Here is a 23,118-nt window from a genome sequence, read left to right as displayed (position 1 = left end):
TAGTTGTTGAGGAGGGAGATCAATCACTTGTGCATGCAGGAATGGAAATTAGCAGGCCACTGTTTGGTAGGTGAGTCAGATAGCTGGGGTATCCATGCATGATTTCCCTAGGTGCTCATAAAGCATTGCGCCAAAACGTGGGAACCCGGTCTGTGGTGGCCGTGGCAACCTATCCTCTGTCCCCAAAGCCCCTTGCCAAAGTTGGGCAATAAATTTTAAATCATCAGGATGTAATCACCACTCCTATCCCTTAGGGGGGTTTAAACCCCTTGTTTTCTGCTCATTTATCACTCGATGTCCACCACAGAAAGTCCTCACTTTAGCCACATTAACCTGTTTTCAGGAACCATTACTTGGAGTCAATAATATTCCATGTAGTCTTTAGTACAGCCTTCCCTGGCAATGATACTGGATTGTGTGCAGACAGGAAAGAGAAGCATCTCTCCCTGCTGACAGTAAAACCTCTCTTTTAACCGTCATTTTAACGGTTGACCCTCAAGTTGGTTATGAAAATGTTTTAAGAGCAGGTCACGCTCAGGGCTCTGGACATTTTCCGGGGAGCAACAAAAGGAACACCGGACTGATCACTGGGAATGATTTAATGTTATCTGTCTTAAGCGTCACCTCGCTGCCCTTCACTGCCTCTATCAACTGGCCTCCTCCCGACACACCTCCCTTTGAACTGGAGCACGCCCCCGCCTCACCCAGCGCTGCCCCAGGCTGCGGCTGCTGCAGGTTGTTTGTAACTGGCTCTCACACAAAAGTGCTTTGAACTGTGCTTGCTGCGCACACTCCACTACAGTTTCACTTCAGGAGCAATTCATCCATGCTTTTCAGAGGCAGCTCTTTCCTCTCCATTAGCTCTGAACAGATACAGTGTGGCCGCGCTGGTCCGTAAATGTCGCAGTCAGAATATTATGACTATGGTTTCAGTTCATTATAACCTGAGGGTTGAGCAAGGAGCCATTTCCAAGAAAGTCTTGCACGGCTGCTGAGCTGCATTTTTCCATTTAAGCAGTGTGTAATACTTTAGTCTTTTAAATGTGGTGCTTGCAAACTCGAGTTCAGGTTACTTGGGGGTGATTTATGCTACGCACACTAAACATTTATTAAGCTGCTTCACATCTGAACTATGTGTTAGCTCAGTCTCTCTTCTGATTCTGTTACTCGTGAACTGGCAGAGTAAATTTGTCTTGGGTTGAAACCTCGCTGAAATACAGTTTGTCAACCTGCTAAACACCGAGCTCATTTTATTATGTTGCTGTTGTAAATTTTAAGTGAAAGATGGCTGATAATGCTAACACAATCTGACAGTCACCTGCTGCTGTCTTTGCATCTTCATGGGTTCCACAGGTTGCAACCACTTGTGGGACTGACGATAGACTTGTGCGGGCAGATATAACTATAATATAAAATAAGAATATTGATTGAGCAGATACAGGACCTAGTTATAATGTTATGTCAACCAAACAGTGATACTGTGAAATACTATGCAGGCCAATGAAAGCAGAACCTTGTCAAGTTTATGCATCAAAACCACTTTAGTAGTCACTTCAGCAGTCAAAGAAAGCCTTACTCAGACTCTTAAAATAACTGTAGAAGTTTTTTGTTTTGACTGAGAATATAACTCCATTAATTAAAGGGATTACCTCAGCTTAAATGTGTAAAAACAAAGGTTTAATTCTAAGCTGTACCTACTGGGGGAATTGGATTGTGAGTGTTTAACAGGCATGGAGGTTCTGCAGAAAAGACGGTATTGATTTATATTGTACAGACTTGGATCATTCTTTCCTTAAAAGGTGCAATATGAAAGATTCTAAAAAATTATAGAGCATTAAAGTAACAGCAATTAAGTATCTGCTATGTAGAGTGGAGTAATGGCATCCATGGCAGAGAATGAAGGCCTCTGTGTGTGTTGTAATCCAAGCTTTTCTGTTGTATGTTTTGGCAGACGGTCCAGCCACGTGTGCATGTTTGTGCATGTGGGCCCCTCCCTTTGAAACTGTTACAACCACACTGCGAGTGATTTCCCACACAGCAACGAAAAAGCAAAAGAGCATTCAAATGATCAGCAGATGCCCTAAAAATCAGAAGAAACTTAAAAGCAAAGTCTTTGATTGGTGTCATTTATTTGAACTTATTACGTGCACGGAATATCTGCTCCTCTCTGTGTGTCTTTGTTTCCACGATGCATTGAACAGGAGCAGAGTTGCACAGGAAAACAGACAGGAAATACGAAGAGATTTGTGAAGTTTCATACATTATTGCACTTTAATATGCTAGTGTGGCTAATGGTTGTGGTTGGTTTGTTTCTCGTCAACACACTCTTTGTGGCCGTAAATTAAAGTAAAGGGAGGACGGAGGTGTGCTACATTGTTTTGGTCTGGGACACTCTAAGAACATCCAGTACTGTCGTTCTGAAAGCTGCACACAGATCCTTTACTTATCTGGCAAATAGCACAATATTCCAGATGATAATACCCCCCCCAAAAAAACAGAGACTGTAAAGGGAAAATAAGAAAATAAAGGACAGATCAATATTTACATTGACAATACAAATGCATTTAGAAACTGCAGATAGCACAGATTTAGAGTATTTTAATATCATGCTCTTCACTCAGCAATTTTTTTACTATTTTGTTTGATTCTGTTCTGCTTCGTAATAGTTTGTGGCAATTATTGTTCCAAAATGCAGTGGTTTTGTTTTACATTAGATTAGTGGGTTAATATGCTTTTGTTTACAAATCTTTCACATGCTCTTACCTATAACCCACAATGTAATCCTTAAAGGCATAAATTTAAACTAAATGATCACATTGCTCTTTCTTCTTCCCTCTCCAGCAGCTGTTCAACTACATTCACACTTTTGACTTCCTCTACGAGCAAATCACCTTTTGATTCCATCAAACATTAAACCTTGTTCTTCCCTTTCTGTTTGTGAGCGGTCGTTGCAGTTTCTGTGAACCGCCTGAATCCCTTCCAGTGTCGTCTCCAGTCCATCCAGTGAACCCATCGACAATCAGGCATCCGTCCAGATGGTCAACTCGAGTCGTTCTTCGCTCTTTCGCTGCCGCCGCCAGCACCCAAATCAACTCCACACATCTCTTCAGCTTCCTCTAATGTCTGCAGGGTGTCAAATGAATAATTTTTTCAGTAAATCCTCTGACAGAAATAGCTTTAGTGAATAACTCTTTTATGAGCATTCAGAAGGACACTCTTGCCTCGCGCCTATGGCTTCATCTCTAAACTTAGCTTGCTGGCATGATGGTTCAGAAAATAGTGCTGAACAGATGCTATGTTTCAAGACATTAAGACCCCGGTGAAGGTGGCGCACACACACACACACACACACACACACACACACACCAACCCTATGTTTGCTGGAAGCGGTTGTGGCAGAGTTTCGGTCTTATTTGGGTTTTTGTGTCATTTCTGACTGTGGGCTATTATGTCAACTTCCTCTGCAGACTTTGCAGGGCTGAGGTGGCTCCTGCAGGACGGAGCTGAGCTGGCTGAGCATATGGTGAGAGGAAGCTGCCTGCGGAACCCCTCTTCTTCAAACTAAGGAGGAACACAGTGCTAATAATTTGCATTTCTCCCCCACAGTGCCGAGGAGCCGATGTGGCGTGAAAAATATCACTTTATGATTTGAAATTTTATAAAGCCAGAGCTCGCTAGTCTGACAGTTAAGGGAGTTTTGGATTTGCACCTTGGAAAATATTCATATAATTGCAGCAGGGGAGCTGATTTTCGTCTGTGTTTATTGCTGGAATGGACACTATTTGGCACCAAAAGGAGGATAGCGATTAATTTGTCATCCATTCTTTGACAAAATCTTCATTAGCAAGTTATTTATCTCCACTTCAAAGAGAGAGGCAGCATTTGACGCACTTAAATGTTAGAACTATGCTTTTCTTCCTGATCTTTATGGTTTTCTGAATCTATTTTTTGTATTTTAATAAGATACTGACTCTCATTGTTTTCTGATTTGCTCCTAAATTTGATATTGTGTGTTGTTAACACAAACTTAACACTTTCTACAAGCTTCAGGATGATGCACAAAGTTCACACGATGCTGATCAGAACTGCACCGGTCAAAAAGGCAAAGTAGAAACTGAAATTTACAAGTGGAGAGTGAATATGGGAACACTGAGCCGTTGTACTGATTTTTTTTTTCTTTTTTGCAATGAATTACACAGTAGGGCTGAAGTTTGAATGCCAAATGAGCATTTTTGTACCAACTGGCCTTCATTTTTTATGACTGCTACTCTTTCAAGCATTATTTGAATTTTTTTTCTTTCGAGAAATAGCAGTATTTTTTTTTTTTTTTTTAGAAAGTTTGGTGTGAAACTACTATATAGAGTGAAAATTCTCATGTGTGGCATCTTTGAGCTAAATGTACCATAGACATACTTTCCTTCACAGTGTTTGAAAAATCTATGATCGCATTAAACCAAACAAATGCCAGCTTTAATATCCTCAGCATGATACACCGGCCAAGCTAAACGTTGTAGGTTGAGTGTAAGCAGGCAGAGGAGCAGGCAGGAGCACAACTCCTTTAGAAAATCATAAAAGGACAAGTGAAGGTATTCATAACAATGGAAATGGTGACTTTTCAAAACATGAAATGTCAAGTTCCCTTATTAATGAGCTCTCCTTACTGTACTCGGCTTCCCTCTCCCTGTGAAGCCGAGAGCTGACACCGACAGATCAGCGTTCGTGGGGAATTTGCATTGTTAGGACAACCGTTAATGATTCAATACACAATCTGTCACTGCAGGAGTGAAGGAGAGGGAAAAATAATGAAGAAATGTGAGCGACAAAGCGCCTGCTGGAAAAGTAAAGTGGGTCTGAATACAACATTATAAGCATTGTCAGGATGAATCGAGAGACTCCCTGCAGCGATCTCAGCTGGAGACTCGGAACGTCGGAGCCCTCATTTGTGATTGCCGTCTCGACCACCAGTCTGCTTTTACCATTTGATGACCTATTAAAAACGGAACCAGCCGAGTGAAAACGGACAGGAAGGGAAAGTGTGTGAAGCAGACAGACTGGTTCTATCTCTGGCGGATGGCGGTAGCCATTCTGGAGACGCTCTGTATGGCAGTCGAGGTGGAAGTTGTGCCAAGTATCTGACATCTGCCCAGTCAAAGGCAGAAGCTTCCACTGTGGTGCGGAGGAGTTGGGCATCGGATCAGCCACCTGTCCACCTCGGTGAGAAGGCACTGCTAAATTGGCGAGGAGGCCGATGCTGTCACCGGTCCGTCAGAGCCGAGTTAGCGCTGGCCTCAAAAACGCACAGACATTCTTGGTAGTTACTGAACAATATGGCATGTTTTCTTCAGAAACCAGCATCCGATGTTCGGACAGGATCTACTTACGAAACCCATGCACACATCTGCACTCATTCCGGAGTGTCAGGTTTTGTCAATGTCGTGACTAATAAACCTCACTGTAGATGGTGTGAAATATAAAATATAGCTCACAGCAAGTCCATCTGGTCACCGGAGCATCTTGGCTGCTGGTCCACGGTGGTGAGGAAATAACTTGAGACACGTCTCGCTTTCCTCTTTTACTGTCTCCCTTCCCCTCCCTTCGTCTTTCCCTCCAGCTGGCTGCTCTCTTGGTGCATCTGTGATCCTCGGTACTTGCTCTGGGAGGTGTCAGTATTTGCTTTCAAGGCGCTGAGCTAATGCTATCCTGCCCCAGGGTGATGAAGGTAGGGGGGAAAAAAACATGCCTCTCCATGTGGGTGCTGAGTAAGTGTTTGGCTGAAGCTATGCTGCCCTCAGCTTGGCCTGGAGTTCTATTGTACTTCAAGTCAGCGGGGCTAATGAATAAGAGTGTACATAAAATAGAAGCTTTATTCCTCTTTGAATCAGTGTTAAAGAGCAAATGGAAACTGAATTGTAAAAGTCTGCAGATGCATTTCTGACACTTGCAGTTGAATCCCCAAGGCCAGGTGAGCGATCCTATCAAACGAAGAAGCTTTTGGAGACGGATTGAAGTTTTCCACAGGTAACCATAGGAGATCTCTACTGATTCTACCTCAACTGCACTGAATTCATCACATACACTGTCCGGTCAAAAAAAAGTCACACACTCTACTATTTCATTGGACCACCTTTAAGCTTTGAGAACAACACGCATTTGTTGTGGCATCATTTCGATAAGCTTCTGCAATAAGATGGAGTGCAAAAGTCACGAAAGTGCAAGAACAAGATATAAATATTGCACATAACAACTACACAGTAGTGTTATACAGTCTGATGGCAGTGGGGATGAAGGACCTGTGGTAGCGCTCCTTCTTGCATTGAGGGTGTCTGAGTCTCGTGCTAAAGGAGCTGCTCAGCTCCACTACAGTCCGGTGCAGTGGGTGGGAGCTGTTGTCCATGATGGATGAGAGCTTGGCCAACATCCTCCTCTCACCCACATCCATCACAGAGTCCAGTGGGCAGCCCAGGACAGAGCTGGCCCTCTTGGTCAGCTTGTTCAGTCTCTTCATGTCCCGCTCTGTGCTGCCCGGGGCCCAGCAGACGACAGCGTAGAGGAAAGCAGAGGCTACCACAGTGTCGTAGAAAGTCCTTAGTAGAGGTCTGCACACTCCGAAGGACCTCAGCCTCCTCAGAAGGTGGAGGCGACTCTGGCCCTTCTTGTACAGAGCATCAGTGTTGTGGGACCAGTCCAGTTTATTGTTGAGGTGAACACCCAGGTACTTAAAACTATCACAGCATTTATTTCTGTCCAGAGTTGCATTCATTTTCTACCAAGATCTTATATTGATGATGGGAGAGTCAGACAAAGTCTTCTCCAGCACATCCTAAAGGTTCTCAATGGGGCTGAGGTGTGGACTCTGTGGAAATCCATGTGTGAAAATGACGTCCAGTGCTAACTGATCCACTCATTCATCTGCCTCTCTTCTTACCCTGATGCGCCCATCACTCTGGATCAGGGTAAATCCGGACTCATCAGACCACATGACCTTCTTTCATCGTTCCAGAGTCCAATCTTTATGCTACATAGCAAACTGAAGGCTTTCTTTCTGATTCTCCTCACTGATCAGTGGTTTTCTTAAAGCTACACAGCTGTTTAGTCCCAATCTTTTGAGTTCTCTTCAGTGTGCTTGTGGAAATGCTCTTACTTTCACTATTACACACGTGGACAAAATTGTTGGTACCCCTTTCTGTTGTCCATGTTCAGTGTGGTACACACCTTTTCACCAAACAGCAGGGTGACTACTTGTCTCCCTTTAAATAGGCAGACTGACTGATTATGAGTTTGGAAACACCTGTGATGTCAATTAAATGACACACCTGAGTTAATCATGTCACTCTGGTCAAATAGTTTTCAATCTTTTATAGAGGTACCATCATTTTTGTCCAGGCCTGTTTCATTAGTTTGTTTTTTTAAATAATTATGTTAATCAACAATTCAAAAGTAATGGCTGTTTTTGATTATTTAATTTTCAATAAATTTTTATTTATTGTTACTTTTGTGAGTTTCAAGTGATTTCAGTGAGAATTGTGGGTTTTTCCTTCTTTAACTGAGGGGTACCAACAATTTTGTCCACGTGTGTAAACACAGCCATGAGTTCTACTGTTGACTTCCTACGATCATCCAACAGTTTGTTCCAACTACATTTGTTCCTCAAACAGGATGGTACACCACTATCATTCCAGTTTTAATAATGTGTTGGACAGTTCCTAATTTGATTTTAGTAGTTTCAGCAATCTCCTTAGTTGATTTCTTTGCTTAACTTTGATTAACATCCTGCCAACACGATTGTTTAAAAAAAATGGGAAGCTCCTCACCGCATCAGCTAGGGTTAAATAAGTTGTAGCAGCTGAAACATACTCATCCCTGCAGTAATTATCCAATGGAAAGCTCTTACCTATATGCTTAGTTAAATCCAGGTGGTGACTTATTTTGGACAGTCGGTGTATTAAACCAAGGAGGTGCAGCTGATTGTCTCCACAGCTTCCATCCTAATCGTTTTTTTTATTACAGCAAAGCAAACAAATGCTGGTTCCAGTGGATAAGGCTCCACAACTATAAGCTATATTTTTTGCATTTGCATCATTAGGAAGAAGAAAGACTCCAGTGAGAGCTGTGATGTATCGGGTTACAGCTAACGAGTTTGCAATCAATTGCCTACTTCCAACAGAAAACAAAGCAGCACAGGCCTCCCAGTGGAATTTCCTTTGTTTATTAGCCACCAGCTAAATCCAGTATCCACTGGTGCTCCAGCCCCTGTTTTGGTCAGTCGCGGCGCCAAGAGATGATGGAGTCACACAGACCAGCAAAACAATTAGCTGCACATGTTGATCCTCAGTGGGATTGTATCAATCCTTTTGAGTAAATTAGGATTAAAACTAAAATATTACAGAAATCAAGGGTCAAGGAGGTTGAAGCTCTTACTGGGCTTTCAGGAAGGCAATGCAGCAAGCATGAAAAATAGAATTCCACTCCTGACTTATCAATGAATGCAAGACTACAACTGTAAGATATTCTGTGACACATACCTTAAACTCTTCACATATTCCCTGGCAGTAAATAAAAACAATCTCAGCTTACAGTGTCTTACATATTCCAGGTTTGGGGAGTTTCAGTGAAACATCAGCAGGGAAAAAGGAGTGTGAACAGCCTATGCATGTTTGATAAGACACCTGGCACATCACCCAGGAAAAACAACCTCCTCAAGCCGCCACCCCCTGCAGCCTTTTACTTGATATGCCACTCAGAGGCTTCCTCAGTAGGAACATCTGGCTGCCTGTAATTTAGCTTGTTGTTGGACGTACCTTCTCTTCGTCCGATCGGCCATCTGAACTGTTAAGAAGCCCACCTTCACAATGCTTATAAATGGAGTGTAAAAGCATTCGATCCACCCACATGCATCCAAACTGCCAACCTGTAATGCTGCATGGCTGAGGAACGGGCTGAGTGACACCTTTAGCACACTTTCTGCGCGCACTGACCGGTGAGTCGAAACGGGAGTGCGTTAATGTGACACGATGTTACGCAGTTCACCTATGGAAGACAGAGAAGCGCCGCTATATCTGCTTCCTCGGGACTCTCCTCTGCTCTCTTGACTTCCAGTCGGAGCATTTATTGCCACATTAGTGATTTCATGCATATGCTAAGCTCTGAATGTGGCTACCCGTCCCTCGGAGAGGTGGAGCCCAAGGGAGTGACGATTAGATATCTGTGAAAGAACATTTCAGAGGTTGTCTAGGAAAATGAAGACTTTTTTTGTTATTAATGTGACTGGTTGGGACTGTTGAAGGCATTTCTGTGTGGATTCATGCACAGACGTACTGTAGGCGTCTGTATTTGTTTGTTACTGTTAGCGAATGCGTCGCCAGATGCTTTGATGCTGCTCTGTACTGTATTACAGGAGATCATTTGGTGCGACAGTAGCGAAGCGCCGCCGTCTTTTTACTCCAGTGTTTACACCTACATGTTTTAATGGCTCTGGTCAAGCTGTCAGGCTGCCTATTGATCAATAACTGCACTCAAGTGTCCTCAGAGGATACACCAGAAGGCAGTAGCACATAATACACAGTATTTGCCTCTATCCCCGGCGTGTGTGGCCTTTTCTTTATTCAGACCGTAAACACTGTCTTGTTGACAGCACCGGCGATAAAAGGAGATGTCAGATCATATTGTCTGCTTTACTCATCACCTCCACTCCTTTGTCTTGCACTGTACAGTCGCCCTGAGCAGAGGGCCACTCTGTAGCTTCGCTCCTTCACTGTGGCCTCATAAATCCTGAATAGAAACGAGCTGCAGCGATGGCATCAGCATTGGATAAGCAAGCAAAGAATGGGAAATGGAAATTCAGCGTACGCACTTCAAAGAAAAAGGCCCGGATTCAATCAAAGCCGGTCAGTTGGAATCAAATAACAGGCTTGGTTTATGTTATGAATAAGAGAAAATCAGGATTTCTGCATAGTCCTGTGTTAAATCAGGTAGCAGGGTAGAGGAAATGTTTTGTCTGGAAAGTAACTAATTAGAAGAGCAGAATAGTGTATTACTTATCCTTGATTTATTTTTAATGCGTCCTGTGCAGAATGTGAAAGTCTCTCCTCAGCGTTATTCCCTGTTACAGTAATGACTAGTTAGCTCTGGGCCATGGCTGCTCAGGCCAGAGGGTGTTCTCATAATTTACGCCGTGCCACTCACTATTTTCTGTATTTTCACTGACCTTAATTCAAGGAAAGCTCTCATGGTTTACGCCTGCTAATGTAGTCCAATGCTCCTGTAGGTCCACGCAGTTTCTGAGAGCTAACGCTTATTGTTTTGAAGTCATGACCTTCGATTTAGCGGAGCCATTTTCACCCAGGCTGACAAACAGCCCAGCGGTTTTCTCCTCTGACCTGTGAGCTTACTGTATAGACTGGTGTATTTAGGCCTGAATCATCGGTATTTTCACACACAATGTATATATTGTTTTATATTGCTGAGATTTAAGAGCTGGCTGCACACTGGATCAGTGGTTAGCATTGTTGCCTTGCAGCTACAAGATCCTGGGATGTTTCTGCATGGAATTTGCATGTTCTCCCTGCACGTGTGGGTTTTCTCCGGGTTCTCCAGCTTCCTCCCACCATCCAAAAGCATGCTGAGGTTAACTGGTGATCCTAAATTGCCTGCTTGTCTCTCTACGTAGCCTTGTGATAGACCGGTGACTGGTTATTTGAACCTGTTCCTTGAATAAGATGCTCTGACCTCCTGACAGGTGGCGGCTAATGACACAGCAGCTCACTGGGTGTTAATTCTGCTCTAGGGAACATTTAGGAGGCCAAAGTTAGAGGACTGGAGGATCTAGAAGAGGCATTTCTAACCGACAAGCCACATGAATGGCCTTTAGCTAGTCCATTAAGAGATTTAAAAACTAAAAGCAAAATCTTGCAATGAATTCTAAAATGAAGCCAACAGCAACCTTGAAAACCACATTAATGTTAACTGCTGTTCAGAGTTTGCAGATGTTTTGTAAAACACATTTTGCCTGTATCTTTTACTTTCACATTTAAATTTCTATTTCTTTTTTGTTGTTCTTCAAAGCAAAGTGAAGACCTTGCAAAGCTTGAACAGAGATGCCGACAATCCAAAGTTCCCTTTTGAACAAGCAGATTCAAAAAGTCTGAAAATAATAACAATTATCCATAAAATAACAATACTTTTGCAGACTTAATTGCAGTAAAAAAAAAAGTGCTATAAAAGAATGAATTACTACCTGGAAAATACAGGAGCTGGAGGTTAAAACAATTACAAAGAATGCTCATGGACGAATAATGAAAAACTATCTGCAATATGATGATGTATTTTGCTAATTTAATATGTTAAGTCAAATGCTCTAACATACAGATTTTGGATGTCAACACTATTGACAGTTTTGACCTGTTTTTTTTACAGTTGAAATTTAAATGAATACAGTTTCTCTCTATAATCTGCAAAATGACAGTAAAAGGTTTTAAAAAAAACTCTTAGAAATGTTCTTTTATTGTGAATTTCTGACTGTATGCTTTCATAGCTATATTAAATATATTTGACACCAATTTTTAGCCTCCTTCTTGGGCAAATTAGCTTCATTATGTGTACATCAAGGACAAATCTGACTAAATAACGAATGAAATATTTTTAATTTTGTATTTGAAGTGAACTGAGGAATGATCAAGGCCACCGTGCTGTCATACTGTGACCCATAACACAGTCTTTAGAACTTCTTTTTTGGCTTTATTTATGCGCTATTCAAGGCAGCAGTGTGTGAAACAGTGACCTACTATAGAAGGGACTATTTTTAACACCAATTACCGCCTCCGCCCACCTCACCCTCTTTCTGGGAGAGACGTAGAGATGGAGGGAGATATTTCATTCGAGGTAGAAAGGAGCTTTTTATTGCACATTTGCTGCACTGAGCTGCTATCTCTGCAGCGCCCACCCCCTCTGATGATCGGCGCACAATATCTCAGTGGTAATAGAGTGTGGGAGGTGGCATCTCTCTTTCCTCTGCTGCTCCTCCTGTACCTCGGTTCAATTAGAGGAAGCCTGCCTCAGTCATTCACAGACCAGATAAAGCCTCAGTTTCTGTCCCAATATAGCTGCTGTCCAGGTTCCCCAGCTAAGAGCTTCGAACACCTCGAGTCTTGAATTAGCAACAAGTGTGCCCGAGTGGTCATCAATACTCCCTCCTAATATGGTGAAGAGCACACAGGGAACCGGCCAGATTCTATTTAAAGGCCTCGTCTTTGTCCCCTCCTTCTCCTCTTCCTCCGTTTTTCCTTCAAATGCAACTAGCCGGCCACGAAACAATCAGGTGGGCACGAGACGATAAGGATTAAGAGGTGCTGATGACCTCCGAGAGCCGTTATCAGTCAAATTAGTGCATTAATGGCTTCAAGGTCAGGTGTCGGTGCTTTTAAGAGACAAGTCACGCTTTTAGCACCATCGCAAGCTCTCTGCACCGAGATTTGACTCATGGTTTAAGTGGGTGAAAGTGTGCCAGCGTGGGGCGACGGCGGGTGAGTCAGTGGAGGTGACGCCCTCAAATTATACCCTCTTCCTCCATCCGTCAATTTGTTGTCCTTGCAGTGAGGGCAAACAGTTAATAAGTGTTGCTTTTGTGCTTTTATCATTTTTCAGTTCAACTCCGTTTGCAACAACCTTGCTTATTTTTACTGGTTCACCACGGCTCCTTCCTTGGATCACTTTAGTACACTGGAAAAAATGCCCCTCTCAAAACAAGAAGAAAAAAACTTATTTAAAGGAACTTTTACCTTGAAATAAGTGGAAAAAATCTGCCAATAGAGCAAGTGAAAATGGCTTGGTAAGATTTCTTGAAATATGATATTTAGACTACTGATATCTTACAATTAGCTGGAAAAACTTATTTTATGCTTTATTTTACCAGGATTGTCAAGCTTAGGTGTCTTAACCCTCCTGTTGTCTTCATTTACGGCAACAAAAAATATTGTTCCTTAGTCTGAAATTTAAAAAAAAATCTGCATAAAATTCCTCAAATTTATTTAAAAAAAATGCAAAATCTTCAGGAAGAAAATTCCTTAAAAGTTTCCCTTAAAAATGTATTTTAAAAAAATCCCAAATTTGGCAAGAAATAAAAATTAAAAAATAAATCGAAACATTGTAAATATTTTTTTAAATGAATAAAAATCTTCCAAAAATCTTTAAAAAATATCTAAAGTGATTACATATATCAGTAAAGTTTTAATATTTTCTTAAAGAACATTCAGAAAAAAATTAATCTTTAATTTTTTTCTGAATATTCTAGAGAAACCTTTTTTTTAAAAAAAAACATTTCCTTTTTCCCATCAAAAATTGAACAAAAACCTCCCAAAAAATTGGAAAAAGTGGAAGTTTTCACTGTGAAAATATATATATTTTTCCACATTTTTAGTGGGTCAATTTGACCCGCAGAATGACACGAGGGTTAAACTTATTTTTAGTTTTCTTGTGAAATACAACTCAAAACAAGATCATTTCAAGATTGTTTGACTTAACAAGATATTTAAGATGCGTTGTCTTAAAACACGTCCCTCCATCTTGCTGAAGTGTCGCTTGTTAAGTGAATTTATCTTAAATCGAGTGGGATGAGACATTTTGACTAAAAATAAGACAAATAGACTTGGTAAGATTTGGAGTTTTTGCAGTGTAGCTACTGACCACTGCAGACCAGGAACACCCCACAACAGCTCCAGTTTTGGAGATGCTCTGACCCATTCATCACAAACTGGCTCTTGTCAAACTCACTCAAATCCTTGCCTATTTTACTTCCTAACACATCAGCTTTGAGGACAAAATGTTCACTTGCTGCCTAATATATCCAAGCCACTAGCAGGTGCCATGATGAAAAGATAATCAATGTTATTCACTTCGCCTGTCATAATGATATGCCTGATCGGTTTCTGTATTCAATGTTTTGTCATTCAGACGGTTGTAGGTGTTGGATGAAGCAACAGGAGAGGTCGTTAAAATGACAACTCCTCTCCCTCCGCTGGGAGACTGACAACTACTAGCTGTTATTTAGATTCACGGAATATATTCTGCTGCCTAACAACATGTCTTGTTTTACCTGTTGGGGGGGCCTCGGGGCAAAGCCGGGTCCTGCTGCAGACACACAGCAGCCCGCAAACCAAACACTGTTCTTATGATGCCACAGTGCTGCCTGAATTTGTGGGAATTTAACGATACACACGAAACCGTTTCCGCAAAATACAAATGAAAATATTACAGGTCGCGCAGAGATTCTTAACAAGGAGCTGGTTTTGTGCACGGCATGAAATTTAAAAAAAAAAAAAGATCTGAATTTTTCTTTTTTTAAAAAGATAGTTTCCTTGCTTTTAATAATGGACATTAAAAAAAAAATGAAGAAAATTTCGAGAGGATTCACATGCCTAATGCAAAGTAACTCTAAAATCTGGAAGTGAAAAAATTATGCTACAGAAATAGATTTTTTGTCTTTTATTCATCTAAATTCTTGCAATATCACAAGTGTTTATTTATTTATTTATTTTGCTTATTAGTTAATTTTTAGTTATTACTAAAATCACAAAATTAACTGGAAGATTGGGAAAAAAATAGGAAACAAATGTAAATTTACTTTTATTTTCATATGTAAATATTTTTCCATGAAAAAGTCACAAAAATTAGGGCAAAAAATGTATTTAAATGAAAAATTGCTATAACTCAAACTTTTTTGTTTTTATTTATTTGTATTTTATGGTATATTTGGTGCCTCAGCTGCCTGATTTTTTTTTCTAAAGTAGAAAAATAAAGTTTTTGTTTTTTTGTTTTTTTTTAAATTGATCTTCCCCCCCTCCTGAGGGGAACAACCTGGCCGCTTGGGCCTATGAAGGTTTCTGTACACAAGTTATCTGAGAAGTTCACTTTTTTTTATTGAAAATACTTGCTTACTAGTGCTTTCTGCAAATATAAATCAATGGGAGCAAACCAAAAGTTGTAGAAGTGGATCAGAAGATCCAAAAAAACCAAGTTGAAATACAGTTTATAAAGCAACTTAGAGATGAATTTGGAGTCGGGGGATACTTCCATAGGCGTCAGTTTAGGGGGGGATGGTGGAGATGTGTCCCCCACACTTTTTGTCAGGGGTCATTTTGTGTCCAACACATTCAAATTCTTCACATGTAAGCCGTTGTAAACCCAGTTATTTTCAGCAGTATAGAAAATTCCGACGCTCCTGAACGCACCATCCGCACTCGGCCGAGAGTTGCACAGACATGCAACATACCTTAGTGAGGTTTAAAAAAAACTTGCAGATGCTAAATTTGCGCCCGTGCCAAGTGGAAGCTCAGACCAGAGGCGTGCAGGGGCAAAATTTCGGCCCGGGAGAATTAGTAGTATAGCGGCCCACAGACCCCTTTACCCACATGTACCGATAACTCAACAGCTTGAACCTCTGCCTTTGGTTTGGTGGTTGTGAGTTCGAGCCTAGCTTGTGGCATTTTGCCGCTGTTCTTCGACATTTTCTCAAAGTGCTGTCTTACCAACGACACAGAAGCATCTGAGAAAAGCAGGCGTGCCGCACCAATGTTAAACTTTGATCTCAAGTAGAGGGCCACAAAATATCGTCCCACGGGCTGCAGTTGGCCCGCGAGTTTGAGACCCATGATTTAAAGCATTATTATTATTATTATTATTATTATTATTTTATGGCTGGAGCGGCCCAACAATAAAGCGGCCCACCGGGGATATCCCCGGTGTTCCCGATTACCCAGCACACCACCCAGGGTGTGCATTTCCATCTGACAATGGCTGTGGTCTCCACCCCCCCACTTTTAAAAACAAACTGACGCCCTTGGATACTTCTGTTGGGATTCATCACCGCAGATGACCTCTTTCATTTCACAAATACTCACCAGTTCACTGCTCATATCAAATATTCAGTGAAGCCTGAGAGTGCATCATATTTTAACACCTGTTTTCTGCAGAATTCACAGCTACCTGCTCTGCTGAATGAAAATCTCCACATATCATATTGACTCCTCATTTACAGCTACTTTTTGTTTTAATGCACATCGTGAATATTTTTCACCCGTCCGACACCAACACCTCAAGAATTTTTGCAGACTTTTCTCAGTAATGAACAGGCTGATTTGTGTTCCCTTCCTGTCTCATCTCCTATTCTTCTTCCCCTTCATTACTAATGGGGTCAGCGGTGTGACCCACGGCGGTGACGCATGCATTTGCCAACAGTTGGTGGAGCTAGACCGAATTCATCACAGAAACAATACGCATTCAGAGCCACACAAGCCCTGCAATATGGCACATGCAGCTGTATGTTTTATCGATGCACATATGCTCTTGTCCCGTACGCTTACGTGGAGTTTATTGCTCAGAGTTTCAATTGTGGCCCATACCTGCCTGTGTGTCGGTGATGGAATGCCAGCCGGTGTGACAGGAGCAGGTGGATATTATGCTTGTGGAGCAAATGTGGCAACGAAGGCCTGCGGGGGGAAAGACAGAGAGGGAAGTGGGGAATATTAACAGGGGAATAAAATGATGGTGACAGCAGAAAAAGGAGGCGAGCTCCAACGTGGAGCTCATGGATTTATCTCCCTTGTATGGAGAAGAGAGGTGCATCACTTCCAAGTCTCTCGTGGAATTTTGTCATTACTCTTTGTGGTCACTCGTGAGAAAACGTGTCAGGATATGATGATCTCTGCTTTGTGTGTCGGGTGTGAAACCTGTCACGATGCCACACTGGTGTAAGATTTATCAAAGAGGACGTTTTTACATTTCATTCATGCAATTTCCTACAATTTGCAAAAGCAGCTATTTATCTTCAGAAGCTCCAGCAGCTTGGATATTAACTTTTCTTTATCTCGGAAACTTTGGAGTAAAAAAATTCCCTTTTTTTCTTAAGAAAGCTGTTTTTTTTCCCCTCTTATCTCTTTGAACTTTTTACTTATCAGTTCCTTTGTGCAGATCTGGGATGCAGCGCAGTAAACAAAAGCCAACTTTAAATTGGCTCCCTAACCAAGTTATTTGGAACTGAAAACAAAACTCTTCCACTGTTTTTACAAAACTACAAGCTAAACGAGGCCATTAGTGGAGATTCACCATGCCCCAGCAGTTCGCTCCTCACCGTTTCCTCCTGGTTCAAGGATGCTAATTTTAAACACTTTCCTTCATCGGTTTTCAGGAAAATTAATGATCAACAAAAGCCTGATCCATAATAGATCATAAAATACAAACTGCCTGTTTTATGCATCACTCACAGCGATATGACTTTAGTGTCAAAGTGACTTTAGAACAACAAAACTTAACTTGATGCTCATTCAGATTGTTTCTGCTCATGTTGAGGCCCATGGGATATCTTGCATACATTTTTATAAAAGTATAAAAACTAATGTTTTTTTATGTTTATTATGATCATGTCTCCACAAATTCCATAATTATTTATTGTGAAAACAATCACTTTTTAATAAAAAATGACTGGATATCACTAAAATGTGATAAATAACTGTCTGAAATTAATAACAACCACCTTCTAATTAGCTAAACAATAATAAAATGAGCTTATTCAAAAACTGTCATGATTGTGTTCTTTTTATTAAGTTGAGATAATCATGACAGATTTTTTTTTGGCAACATATCAAATTTTATTTGGAAAATAATAAATTATGTCTGTGTCTGAGAAATCACTTTCCCGTTACAAAAACTCCTCTCAAGGAAGTGTGTTAATTCCAGATCACATGACCTGCTCCACATGATGTCATTTCCTCCTGAAGAAAAGACTGGACAGACTCCAAGGCTTTCTAAGTTATTTAAAGTAGTGTGTGAGTCAAGTGTGGATTTATGGCATGTCAACAGGTTTACTACAATATCTTTATAAATAACTTTCAATTTCTCTCAGTTGTATATTTAATATTTAGAAGAATCTTTGTGTAAGATTTTAGACCTGAAAACAGCAAAAATATCAACTTTGATACCTGTCAGCTATGTTAGAAAAATTCTTGCAATCACACATTGGCCCAGCTGGTGCTGTGGCTTAGTTGGTTAAAGCGCCTGTCTAGTAAACAGGAGATCCTGGGTTCAAATCCCTGCAGTGCCTTGACTCATATCTTGCAAAAACATACCCTCAAGAGTCCTAATAATCAAGGCTCTGGGCAACTGTTCAGAAGCTCGAGGGTTGTCATGCCACTGGTGAGCTTCAACTCTGTCTGCTACCTTAACAGGGCACACCCAGAATACAGCTGCAATGTGTGAAAGGAGAATTTCATAGTGCTGACAAATAAAGACTTATTATTTCTTCAGGAACCTTTGGTGACATAAGCAAGATAAATATGCTGCAAAGTGCATTCAAGGGAATCTGTTTTTTCTCACATTGGTCCATGTTGTGCTGATTATGCAGGATAACAATATTAAAAGTATCCAGTCAGTGATTTACTTGTAATTCAATAAGAGATGAGCTCAAATCCTCTGGGGTTGTGCTTAAAAAATAGTCTGTGAATGCAAAACAAAGACCAAGAGACAGCTATACATTTCTAATTTTGTTGTGCCTGAGTAAAATTATGAAAAAAAACAACTCGCAACTTAACCTTACTCTGAATTGTACAAGTTCAAGAAAGGCTGCCAATTGATTTTTTTTTTTTTTTTTTTGAGATGCTCCATCTCATGTGCTCCTCTGATGAATTGAAGACGCCTACAAAAGCATGATTTTCTTTCTTTGTCACCTCCAGCTCTCCTCGGTAGTGCATCCACACAGCACAGTATCTGCAACTGGGACCGCCTGATAATAGAATTAGATACTGAGCTCTTTTCCCTTCAATTATCTGCTTGCTGCTTCATGTGAAGACTCCTGCTGCTACTCAGTCAACCCTTCTTCCCAGCATCCTGGAGGGGGGATAAGTTGAAATGCTGTATCGATTTCTGCCACTTCTCACATTGTTGCATTCAGGGGTTGGCTGGTTTGGGTTGTGTTACTTTAATTCTTTTTCAGGCTCGCTCTCTCTCCGAGACAAAGCTCCACTGTACCCTGTCAGATAAAATAGGCAGAGTTCTATAAAAGACTAGAAAGTAACTACACCAGTAAAAGAAAAAAAAAATCCATTCCGGTCAACGAGCAAAGATGAAGAACATGAGTAAGTGAAAATTCAGAAAATTCAGAAACATCAAAGCCTTTGTAGAAGTATCTCCTCAACCCAAAGGGATTTTTTTTCTTTTATTTTTTCAACTGTCTTTGTTCTCTTACATTTCACACTTTTCATCGCCGTTCTTTTGACGGTAAGAATGTTTCCAGTGATTTCACTGTCGGAGTGAGAAATTATAGTGAAGGTCTGCTTTAGATACAAACTGGTGAGATCCAACAGGTTTCCATCAAAATCTCCCAGCCACAGATACATGTAACGCAGGAAATAATCAAAATAAATATTCAAATAGTATTACAAATAGCTTTTCTTTGTTTTTGTTCAATTTTAACACCATAATAACCTTTAAACTGTGATGACATCCATTAATAATACATTTTAAAAAGTGACATATTTAAAAATTCGCCTCCTGCACCATTTTTAAAACACCTCACTGTAAATGTGTATTTCTGCTGTGAAGTTGGGCATTTTAAAATGGGGTTATATGAAGACTGACTCACTTTTGGAGCCAAGTGGCCATGTGAGGAACTACAGTTTTTGGAACTTTTGCTTGAGGGAACCTGACCCAATCCCTCGTCTCCCTTCACCTCAGGCTGCACTCTGATTGGCTGATTCTCCTGAAGCATCTCAGTGCATTTTGGAATGCATTCCATTGTGCTGTCTTCATAGAAAAGAAGACAGCACATCGGGAAGTGAGACAATTCTGCCGGTTTAAAGAGTCATTTAGTCCATGTTAGGAGGTGGAGGCTTAACTCCACAAGCTTTCACCTCAGGAGTCTGGGGGTTTGCATCCCATGTGGAACCATTGTTTTCAGACTTTCATAAATGTTGTTTTTGCTTGCTGTTTGGTTAGGTTTTGGCACCAACACTAGTTGGTTAGGTTGAGGAAAACATCATGCTTTGGGTCATCTAATATATGATTGGTTGGCTGAAAAGGAGCAGCAGTGAAACATCACAACAAATGGCAAACATATGTTGATTGGGATCATATTCGTGGTTTGTCACAAAAACACAAACTGGGGGGGAAATGCATTGCCATCAAACTATAATTTGATCGTAATATTTTTAAGGCAAGGCTGAACTACCACTAAAGACTTCTTGCAGCAGCTGATAAACAACTGGGATACTTACAGACTCCATCTGAGGAGAATAAAGTTTTATCTACCTTGTTAGCATGCGTTTATTTCTGTATGTTTTTAATATGCTAGAAGACACACCATAGAGAGCAAATCACTTAATCTGATCGGTTCCACCTTACACTGCTGACAGCCATGGTTTGCCCTATAACTGAGCTAAGGATATAATCTTAATAACATGCAGAGTGCTATCTTTAGCATTATTCTTCTTCAGAGTTTGTTATCGCATCAAACACAGGGCTGAACTACTCCAATAGTACCATTGTGGAGCACAGAGTATTCTACCAGACTGTTGATGAGCTGCAGTGTGCAGAGGGAATGGATAAAAAGTGGTCAGGACTTCAACGATCAGCATATTCTAATGAAAGGTGCGACTGGAATATTTTCAGTGGAAATAACTTTGAAATGTGTAACTTTGACACACAGAGATGCATCTTTGGGGGGATTAACTCAATGACCAGATCTCATTAAGATAATATGAAATGAGCACAGTTGGAACATGGTTTTGGGGTCTATAAGGCGCTACTTGAGCTCCTCTGATATGAATCTGAGGGTACATTGAAAAAAATAAAAGTTTAAAGCCACTGATCTAAATCTGTTTAATCTATTGTAAGCGAGAGCACACAACAGGAGGGAACATGGGGGAGACCTGAGCATGTCATTTGATAATTCGATATCACTGTCTCTCTGTCCGGCGTTAAAATAAAGACACATAAATTTCTCATTTTTCCGAACCTTGTTCAAAGGACCCTCTGGGATGCTCAAGCGTCACATATCCTCAGATAGTGAGGAATCGAATGGGGAACAGCGGGAAGGTCTGCTTCACTGTGATGTCCCTCCTTATGCCACCACTCATTCCTCCCTCCAGGTGCACAAATGAAGAGCAGGCTCACTCTGCTGCTCACCGGCTTTGTTTAAAGTGCAGAACTTGAAAGGCTGCAGACCTTCCCCCTGTTAATTAGGCAATTGAGAGATCTAAGGCGCGGGGGTAATTTGGGTTAAAACAGCAAGGCGTGTCAAGCATTTATCCAAATGGCATTTGCCATCCACAACAAAGGTAGGGGGCAGCTGTGATCTGAATACAAGCTCTTTCCATATTTCCTCTGCTTACACATGCGCCGCTTGTTCATTAGTAGGTGATGACCTGATTGGCTGACTCGCTGGGGTGCGTCCTGTTCCCCTGCTCAATATGCCCGAGTAATGAATTGGATCTGAATGAAGGCTACGGTTAGATTAGTTGATTTACTTTCTCTCAGACTGTGAGATTTTTCTCTCATCTCCCGCACCAAAATTTGGTTTGCAGAGGTGGAGGGAAAGGAGAGCAATGGGGGGAAAAAGAGAGGCAAAAATGATTGATTTTAATGGATTTCGCTGGAGGAAAAATGAACCGAGTTCATTAAATAACAATGAGAGAGCATCACAATGTAACTTCAAACGATCCCTTCATGAGTAGGCTGTTTTCTGTGGCACAGGCACAGCAGCCATTTAATAACTTGTCTGTTATTCATGAAAGAAGCAACCATAACCTTGAACAAACCTTGTTTTCAAAGAAATTAATTTATAGCTCAAAACGAATATAGGAAGAAACTCATATAGAATATTGCCCTTAGCGCCGGTATATCTTCACTTGAGCGGTGGCATCTCTGTGGAGAATATGTTGTATCCTTTCAAATTCATTTCACTTCTGCTTTATATTTTTATAAAATACAGAAGTCTAAAAGGTGTGTTCAGCAAACAGTTCAGCGAAAACATCGTTGAACTTGTTTATTAGTTTTGTGTCCAAAAAAAAAAGAACTTTCATTTTCTGTAATTTAACACAACAGCTGGATTCCTCAGTGACTTGTGGACCAAATGAAATTCATACTTCAATACAGAAGTGAAAGTCTTTTGGAGGATAAGGGGGTTAACTGTTTAAATTACATCCTCTCACGTCTAATTATGTGGCCATATCGAGTTAGACTCACGCTTCCTCAAATCAACAACTTCTGTTTGTCTGGAAACTACTCAGTGGCATTTCTTTCAATCTGGGAATTTAGTGTAAGTATTATACAAGTCTTCAGCCAGAACAGCTTGTCTGCCTTCAAAACAACCCATGATTTAAAACTTGGAAATGTGGATGCCCTCCAGTGAATCAGCAAATTACTGAGTTGTGATTGTGAGAGCTACATTATTGGGCACAATAGCCTCTGGTGGGGTCTCCCAAGGCAAACTGGTTCTAGAAGAGGAACCAGACAAAGAGTGATTCTAAGACCCTTGTGAATCTCAGAAATTGAAGATTCTGTATCTCACCTGGAAAAGAGATACCGAGGGCCCCCTTCCTGGGACGATCACTGGTGAGCAGCTTGCGGTTAAGTCTTTATTGATGAGGCTTGGCAAGGCACAGCCCTAAGAAGTGATGTGAAGGCGCCACCTCGTGGAACCACGATCTGCAGGGACAGGTTTAAGTGTCAGGTGTGATGCAGTCATTCTGCGTTCTGGCGCTCACCTATGGTTATGAACTCTGGGCAGGAAGCAAAATAAGACTGAAATTAGTTTCTTCCATGGGATGGCTAGCCTCAAGGCTGAGGAGCCCAGACATTCAAAGGTAACTCAGAGTAGAGTCACTCTTGTTTTGCGTTGAAAGGAGTCAGTTGAGGTGGTCCAGGCATCTGATTACGATGCCTCTTGGGTGCCTTCCTTTGGCGGGGTTTATGGGAACCGGAACCCAACTGGAAGGAGATCTCGAGGTAGTCTTAGAACTTGCTGACAGAACTACATATCACATCTGGCCTGAGCTTCGGATCCGGCAAGATGGGCATCTAGAATAACTCACGTTGCCTGCTGCCACTACAACCCAACCCCTAATGAGTAGAAGAGAA

The 23,118-nt window shown here is 41.2% G+C and overlaps 1 long non-coding RNA gene and 1 other non-coding gene across 2 annotated transcripts in view; one reads left to right on the top strand and one right to left on the bottom strand.

Moving 5' to 3' along the window:
• Positions 1-23,118, bottom strand: part of LOC127532983 (uncharacterized) — a 349,442-nt gene that overhangs the window by 195,392 nt on the left and 130,932 nt on the right. The gene's annotated exons all lie outside the window — the stretch shown is intronic.
• trnat-agu (transfer RNA threonine (anticodon AGU)) lies at positions 18,015-18,088 on the top strand. Its single transcript has one exon. It is a non-coding gene; the product is annotated as a tRNA-Thr (tRNA).

The sequence above is a fragment of the Acanthochromis polyacanthus genome, chromosome 1 (genome assembly GCF_021347895.1).
Source record: "Acanthochromis polyacanthus isolate Apoly-LR-REF ecotype Palm Island chromosome 1, KAUST_Apoly_ChrSc, whole genome shotgun sequence".
NCBI classification, from domain to species: Eukaryota; Metazoa; Chordata; class Actinopteri; family Pomacentridae; genus Acanthochromis; species Acanthochromis polyacanthus.
The sequence above is the reverse complement of the archived record's forward strand: the minus strand, read 5'-3'. Positions and strand labels throughout refer to the sequence as shown.